Below are 8,765 nucleotides of genomic sequence, written 5' to 3' on the forward strand. Positions count from 1 at the left end.
TCCTCCTGTCCCTCCTCCCACGGACGGGAACGGTCTCTCTCCGCACCCTGGAGGGGTTTCACGGCGAGCGAAACCCCGCGGATTCCCCGCGGCTCGGGAGCCGCAGAGCCTTGCTTAGGTCCGGGAGCGACTACCCGGGCGGCACAGGCAAAGCAAAATAACCCTCGAAAGAAAAAGGTTAAACGTGCTTTATAATTAATCCTGAGGCCATAATCTCCTCGGTTATTTGTTTTTCTATTCATCCATCCATTCACACTCCTTTAGAGCTGTGAAGGGGGAAAAATTGCTTGGGTGTATTACACTGTCCCGAGGAGCCAGGGTAATATAATACGCGAGCGAAGACAGATCCGTCAGGATAACACGGTACCGTGCTCAGGGACACGCATATGTTTTTTTATTGTTCATGTCACTCCCGTTGTTACACTGATTTTTTACCATCTTCAAAGGAAAAACAAGCAAACAAATAAAACCAAAATCGACAAACAGTAACTAGAAAACCCTACGTTCATGAACACGATGGTAGAGTGGTGAAGTAAGCTCTAGCACTGCCATTTCATCCCCAAATCCTCTCTACTTCTGCGGAGAGTTTGGGGTCCAGAACTGCTCACAGTTCTAGGCAGGCGAAGAGATTTTCTTTTCCTCTTTTTGTAAACAAGTGGCATTTTTATGAGGGAGAAGCGAAGCAAAAACGTTTTCTCATCCAGGCTTCTTCAGTTCTCTCGCATTTCATGATCTTATTTTCTTTCCCTCTTTCTTTCTCATTATCCCCCTCCCCCCAAAACAAAACAAAACAAAACAACAAACAAAAAACCCAACCAAACCCCAAACCTCGCATTTTCATTCCGATCAAGAATGTGATCATGTGCTCGATGCTGCAAGTTGACATCTTCGAATAAGTTTGCATTTTCAGATACAGTTTTAAGTGCCGTTGTCAGAACACGAATGTCGGATTCCCAGGTGTCCCCAGACCAAGACACAGACCGCAGATATGCTCTTCAAACTGGACATTTCTCTTTTCCTATAGGAAAAATCTTGGTATAGCCAGGGGTGAGTGCACTAATAAAACAAAAATCGCAATTCTCTTCAGAGAAGTAGCAGATTAGTTGGGACGGTAAACAGAACAACAGCAATGATACCTGCACGTGCTGCCTTTAAGTAAACAAAACAAAAAACATACACTTCTAGTTACAAACCCATCATTCCGAAATAAATACTTAAACATCGAAATAAAGGGCAGTAAATGATCTCATTGTCTACGGGAAAAGGAGACAGAGAAAAAAGATTCCCATGTGAAAATACTTAATAATTAAAGCAGGTTGTTGAGATATTATTCTATTTCAGAGTATTCCTGAAAGCTGTAGCTGAAAGTTGCCTAGATAACCTGTCGTCTGATATTTAAGTATTTGTTAAAAAACAAAAATATTTGGACTTGTCAACCCACTGGCGATAGAATTGAAGTTTCGGGTTAACTGTCTTGTTAAGTGCATTTGTTTCAAATATGTGGTGTTTAAGTTACGAAGGGTATGTTGTTCCAAAACCTTTATCCTCGGATGGATTTGTGTGATGTCCCTTGTTAATTTGCATTATGTCAACTTGCAGCGGTGGGCAACCTAATACCGGGAATGTGATACAAAACAACTATTAGCACTGACACGCGGGGAATAAACTGCGCTTTTCCACAGTGGAGATCTGCTGTCAATTAGGAATGTTACAACTTCAAGAGAGTCGTAAAAAGTGAAGGCATCTGCTCCCAAAGCTAGCCACGCTTTTAGGATTTAAACGTGACAGCGAAAACCAATTCGTTTCAAGGGAAAACTGTGTCGTGACTGGGGACACCAGAGCCCCCATCCCTATTTCCCACCTGTATCCTCTTCCCAAAACCATCCCCATCCCTATCCTGTCCTACGTATTTGCAAGTCGAAGGCCATCCTGAGCTATGTCCCCTTTTTTTCGGGGAACAGCATCCCGGACAGCACCAGGCGTCCACCACACGGGGACAGCCTGCCCGGTGCTCGCCCGCAGAGCCGGGGCCGCCGCCGGGCGCTGCCGCCCCGCCCCGGTGCCGCCGGTGCCGGTGCCGGTGCCCGTACAGGGGCGGATGACTTCGTGACCACTGCGGAGCAGACTCAGAGGGTCCGGGGAGAACATCTGAGAGCATTTCTCCGTCCCCCCCCCGGGGAGCCCGCTACGCTTGTCGCCTGCTCTCTAACGAGTTCTGGGTTCGAGGGCTAACCCTGCGCAGCGCGGGTATTACTGGGGATCGCGCCTCCTCTGGTTTACGCTCCTGTAGATGCGGGGCATCCCTGGATGCACCTACACGCTTGCTGGGAGAGGGCTGCACAGCCTGACTGCTGTTCCTCTTCCCTTCCGCAGCTGGGGTGCCCTCCTTCACCTTCGGCACCCACTTAACCTTTACAAGAATAACGATTCCCGGCCCCATCCCGTAGCCACGGACAGGATAAAACTCCCTTTTGCTTCCATGGGACTTTCTCCCCGTCGGGGAACTGCTGTTGTCCCTTAAAAATTCTTTTACGGAGCAGAAACAACCATGCCACTCGTGAAGCATCAGCCGCAGGAGCCTCGCTGAGACTGCGGGAATAGCGTGTGCGGTGGGGCGAGAGGGGAGCTTGGTGTGTTCAGCGAGTCCAGGGGCTGCATCGTCCCCGGAGTCCGGCGAACGCAACAGCGATGGGTGGGGGGATGGTTGGTCAAAGCTGTCTCCGCTCGGCAGCCCTGCAGCTACCAACGCTGCCGGGGAAATGAAGCGGGAACAGGACAGAGCAGTCGGCAGAGCTCGGCAGCGGTTCCAAAGCCTCCTCGCTCCCGGAGCTTCACCGGGAGGATGGAGCAGCCCAGGCGGCAGACCCGCAGCGGAGAGCAGGCACAAATGCACTGCAGCGTCCCCCTCCTTGTCCTCACGCCTCCCCGGGCAAGGTGTCCCCCCCGACACAGGCTCCCAGTTAGCTATCAGTGTCACCTGGGGGATATACACATATATATATGTGGGGATATATATATATATATATATGTATCTTTTCTGCTTTTCTTCTCTTTGCCTGATTTTTCCTCTTCCTTTGGCTTTGGTGACGACCATGGTGAAGGATTAGAGTGTGCGGGCTCTGCCTCCGGTAGAATGGCCCGGACTGAGATGAAAAGGTAGAGTCAGAGAGGGGCAGGAAGGGGCACGATCCCGCGGGACCGAGCGCGGAGCATATCCTAGGACTGCGGCTGGCGGCGGGCGCTGGGCTGGGCCCGGAGGCAGCGCGGGCGCTCCGGCACACCCTTTCCCAAACTGGTCCTCCCGTCTCTCACGACCCTTCTTCGCTCTTCAGGTCCCATGTAGCCTTGCTATTTTAATAGCTGCTAATGACAAGAAAGGGAAGAACAACGCGGGTGGAAACTGCTCCCGCGGTGAGAGTAAACGCTCTTCAAATAGCAACTCCCGCCTCCATCCCCCCAAAAGAAAATCGGAGCAGAGATGGATATAACGTTCTTTTGCCAACTTTTGAGTTCTCCTGTTTTTTTTCCCCCCAAACTTCTAGGGCTCCCTGAAAATATAAAACAAACTTTGGAACATCTCCATTTTGTTAGCAAGGGGGAAATCGTTTTTGCTTGATTGCGATGCTGAGATGTGACTCTGTGCTTTAACATATTACTGCTCTTGTCTAGAGAGCTACTGCTGCTGGGGAGAGGCCCGCGGGCCCCTAAGTCCCAGCTGACCCTCCGGTGTCCCTGTCCCCCCGCGCCCCGCGCAGCCGGCGGGGACAGCCCTGTGCCAGCAACTTCTGCGGAGTAGGAAAGAAAATCCAGAGCACGGAATAGACCGATAGGGGATTTGTCTTCTTCAAGAATCACAATGGATTTTGCAAGAAACTAATTAAGTGCAAGATCTCCCCCCACCCCCAGCCCCCTGGCCCACACACCCCTTGTTTGCAAAGTGGTGTGAAGTCGGTTGTGTAAATGATTCCACTTTAACTTCCAGCCTCTTTAGATCACTAATAATGCCGTGGTGGTGCTGCTTACACTGGTGCAGTGAGAGTCAGCATTTCCATTATAATTTCCTATTTTCAGGAGTTTTTACAGTGGTCATAAAAATTCAATCCAGGCTCTAACTTGGCATCCCAGGGCTCCTCCCAGGAGTCATTTCTTTTTGTTGTATTTGAAAGAGGAAACCATTTATCTGTTTTTACATTGCAAGAGAGTAACAAAGGGAAGCAAAAGCAAGGTTCACAGAACATTTTTATATTTCATATTTCTTGCTTTTCCTCAGCTTTACAGTTATCTGCCATAGATGTTAAAGGAGTACAGTACATAATAATTAATAACACATGAACAACCAGCAGGTTATAGAGAAACCAGAGTCCACAATCAGAACTGGTTGTATAAAATACTCTTTATCATTCTGAAATCCTTTGCTTTTCTGAACTGATAATTTGTTAGTAATACATCCAAAATGTAATTTGATGCTAGGGGTCACTTTAATTTAAAATGAACCAATCGTTTTGGAAATCTGAGACAGTTTCTGTATGGGCTCATTTTTAAGGAAAAATTCTTGAAAGTACAGATGTTTTCACTGCAGATTTGAGGGGTCTATCCTCCAGCCCCCTTTGAGCAAGTATATGTATAACAGTCAAATAATCTTTGGATTTAGGTGTCCCTAAGTATTCATTTATATGATGGATTGTAATGGCTATATGGTTCCCTTGAAACCATTATATTCTATCAGGTCAAAACCAGCTTCTTAAAAAAAGTTCATTTAATACAAGGGTGGCTGGAATGATTTGTGTACATTACATTCACTCACATCCAATTCCCATATCTGCTGGAAATTGAGTAAGGATTTAATGATCCCACAGGAACTGAAGGCTTTGGTGACATGAATTCCAAAGAGGCCTATGAGACAAAGACCTGTGTGAATTGGGACACTGAAGTAGAATGCCAGTGAAGCCTGGACATCACATCATTTTGCTGTGGATTATGCCTATGCCACGTGTTTTAAAGAGAAATCCTTTCTCTACTGCTATAAAATATACATTTCTGCAAGCCTGGAAACTCAGTAGGAGTATCCTCCAACTCATCCAGCTCTGGTTTGGCCAGGAAAAAGGATCACTAAGACCAATATCTCACAGAGGTGAAAGAGTTACTTCTAGATGGTAACAAAAGGTATGTAAAGATTTAGAGTTACATATGTATGCAGAAGTATACACACACACTAGAAAAGGAAATAACCTTTGTATGTACATGTAGATATAGAGATAGATTAACACAGACAACCTTACAGTATGCCCAATAGAAGTAGGGGGACATGTATTCAAGGGATGTCAGTCAACTTTATATTTTGAAATTTTTTGAATAACATGTAATTTTATACAGCTTGTATTTACTATAGTTAACAGTTAAAGGAGGACTCCATAACTTTCAGTGAATAAAGGCAACATTTGCTTGCCATGGTCTGTCAATCACATGACAGGGTTCCACAAGATTTTTCTTCCCTGGAGTGATTTCATCACAGTGACATTGGGCTGGTAACCTCCAGTGGATTCAGCACTTCCTGAAACCAGGGGAAACTCATTCTCTGATGTCACTTATACCTGTAACTTAGTCCAGATGTGTTACTCTTTTAATTAAAGTGTTGCACCTGATTTAGGAGTGTTAGCTCCCAGATTCTTCAGATAGTGAAGGTAAAACCAACCCCTGTTGAGATCTGATTCACATTTCAGAGAAGTCTTCATTTTCTTTTGATTGATCATATGCTGGCACATACACAGAGCCAATGGTCCCTATTTTAGGCATCTCCTGAAGGCTAGCGGATTGGTATAAGTATTTTCTATTTCTATATTTTTATCAGTCTTCATCTTCAGCAGTTAATGAAGTATATACCTGCAGCAGTCGATGGATCTTACACCTATGCAACAAGAATCTTATTACAATTAAAAAAAACCCAAAACCTTTTCTGTGCAAGAAGTGGTTGGAAAAGCTTTTCCTAAGACTTAATCACTTAATCAACAATGTTTCATGGCAACAGCTCAGCATCTCCTTTACGATTAGCAGGACTGAAGATAGCAATACAAACAGGGCAGGACTCCAGGCTTTATATCATAATTATCTGGGATATTGTTCTGCCTTTGTCCACTGCATAGATCCTGGGAAACAATGCTGTAAGTTCAGTCAGTTGCCAACACTTGTATCCCCTCACCCTAACAGACTGGACACTGGAGCCCAAAGGCACATTCAATCCATGTGCAGTAGCATGAAGGGAGATTCAACCAGCATGTGTGCCGCAGAACTCTGATGATCTTCCCAGCACTATGACCTTTCCATGTCTTTGATACATCAGCTGCCACAAGTGTCCAGCACAGCAAACAGGGAGAAGAGGTGCTGAAGGTTGGCTAGGTCCTGTGCAAACACACTCTGCAGACTTGGACAGGCTCCTGGGGCAGCTCTGTTGGGTCAGGCCTAAGGAGTCACAGCCTATATCTCAGAAACATGGGTGGTATTTTAAATATCCTGGGCCAGGGGCTTGGAAAGCCATCCAGGAAGGGCAGAACCTGGCCCAGTAGCCAATGGGAGTCAATTTTTAAAACAGGTTTGGGTCATTCACTGTTTCAGCAAATATTTGGAACTGCCTCTATTTCAGCTTGTGTATAGTGGTGGGAATCCACTGAGAGGCACATGGGCTGGGGTCACCTTCCACACTACAAACAAATATGTTGTCCAAAGCTGCTGATCCCCACTCCACTGCCCACTCCCTTGGCTGCAGCTCTGCAGCTCATCTGCCAACGCTGCTGGCAGGCGCAATGGCCAGCTCTCCACAGGGAACAAGGACGTTTTTAATTCAATTACTTCAGCCCTTGGTCCTCTAAACCACATCTGTGCCACCTCTCTTCTATATCAGGGTGATTGCCAGAGGCCAGTTTGTCCCTAGGCACATGTACTCTGCTGACATGACTGTGTGATGCTGAAGCAGCCATGGAGTTCCAGTATTCTTTCTCCCGCAGAAAACTACATGACTTTTTATGACTGACTTCGGTGATATTAATATCTAACAACTGCAGTACTGTGTCACTGCAGATTCAATTTCTTGGCTTGTACTCAGTGGAAAGGTGTTATTTTAACACAAAGTATTGGTTTTAATAGTACAGAACTGGTTTCTGGCTAAAATATGTAGGAATACTGATTTGGTGAGAATTTTATTATTTAGAACAACCCTAAAATGGTTTATTTAGGATAATATAAATGAAACCAGAATTTTAGTTGCATAATCACTCACAATAGCTTTGCTGTTTTTATCAGCTTCTAAATATATAGTAGCACTATAGAAAAAAATGGCATTTCTTTTTAGCTTTAACTTTCAAAAAGGGTATAAATTGCCTTTGAAACTACATAGAAATAAAGCTGAGATCAACTAAAAGTCACAAAAGCAAGGGAAGTTAAGAGTCAAGTCAGAAAGACAATTTTCTGTCATACACAGTCATGCTGAAGTGCTATAGATAAAGGTCGTCTAACAGGGTGAGCTTTGTGCCATCAGGCAATCCTAAAGACCAAATAAGCTGCAATACCTTGGTCCAAGGGGAATATTAAGTAGTGACAGAGTTTCAGTCCTAACCGAGAACTTCCTGCTATTTGTGATTTGAGATCCGAACTTTAAGGTTATTTTGAGACAAGCTTTTTTATGTAAAACTGTAGGGATAATACACCGAAGAGACAGGACCATAAAAATCTCTTCTTGGAAGTGCAATCCTGAAGAAAACTCGCCACCTGCTGGCCGAACCCCTCCTTGTACCGTCCTTCTCCAACCAGCATTTGCTAAAGTCGTTATTTACCAGTTCACAGCAGCTGAAATCATCCACAGTTCATGCTCTCATCAGTTAAAGCCTTGATTTTGTGACTTTCTGCCTTGAACCAAAAATTAATTTTCATGTCTATGTGACACTTTTTTGCACTGATGTTTGAAAATAACACTAATCAAGTGTTTCAGCATGAATAATAATTCCTTGAGTCTGAAATGTTTTTGTATGAGTGAGTTTTTTTTTTAAATGCAATTTTAAAATGTATATATCCTCTTTCTTTCCCTTATGAGTACATCAGGAATCTTTGTGGTTTCTTTTATGATATTTGTGTTGCCACAGAGTCTTTTATTTGCTGTTACTACTTTTATTTACTGTTACTAAATACTGTAACTGGAGATTTTGACATCTCACTAGAAATAGTTCTCATTCCTGTAATGGGGAAGGGAACACCTCTCAATGCTAAAGCTCCCCGTCTTATGACTTACCTTTGTTTTATGATGACATTTTTGTAAGCAACACTAGGCTATTTAGTAGAGATAATAGATTTTTTTTTTGTCAATTGTATAAGTCAAGTATATAATGTCTCCTTTTTTCCTTACTCCCTGTCCTAAAGTCAGATAAACTAGATAACAGTTTCCATTGATTCCAATCTACTTTGGGTAGATCATTAGACAATAACCCAAAACACAATGTGAACATTCTTCAGAGCTAACATTGGGTTTACAATTTCTTGATGGGGGTTGTGAATGCACAAGTCGCAGTAAAACCAAAAAATATTCACAGCCAGCAGGTTCTAGATCCAGCAAGGGAGAAAGCAGTGAAGGCTGGGTTCCTCCAGAGTTGGTGACCAAATGTCCCAGGAAAGGAGGCAGCACTCAGTGTGAGGCTGACATGTAGCAAGGTATAGGAATTCATCTATCAATACAGCCAACAAAGTGGAGAAGGAAAGAAAAACATGGATAGCTCTCCAAAATG

This window comes from Pseudopipra pipra, chromosome 3 (assembly GCF_036250125.1).
Source record: "Pseudopipra pipra isolate bDixPip1 chromosome 3, bDixPip1.hap1, whole genome shotgun sequence".
Taxonomy (NCBI): Eukaryota; Metazoa; Chordata; class Aves; order Passeriformes; family Pipridae; genus Pseudopipra; species Pseudopipra pipra.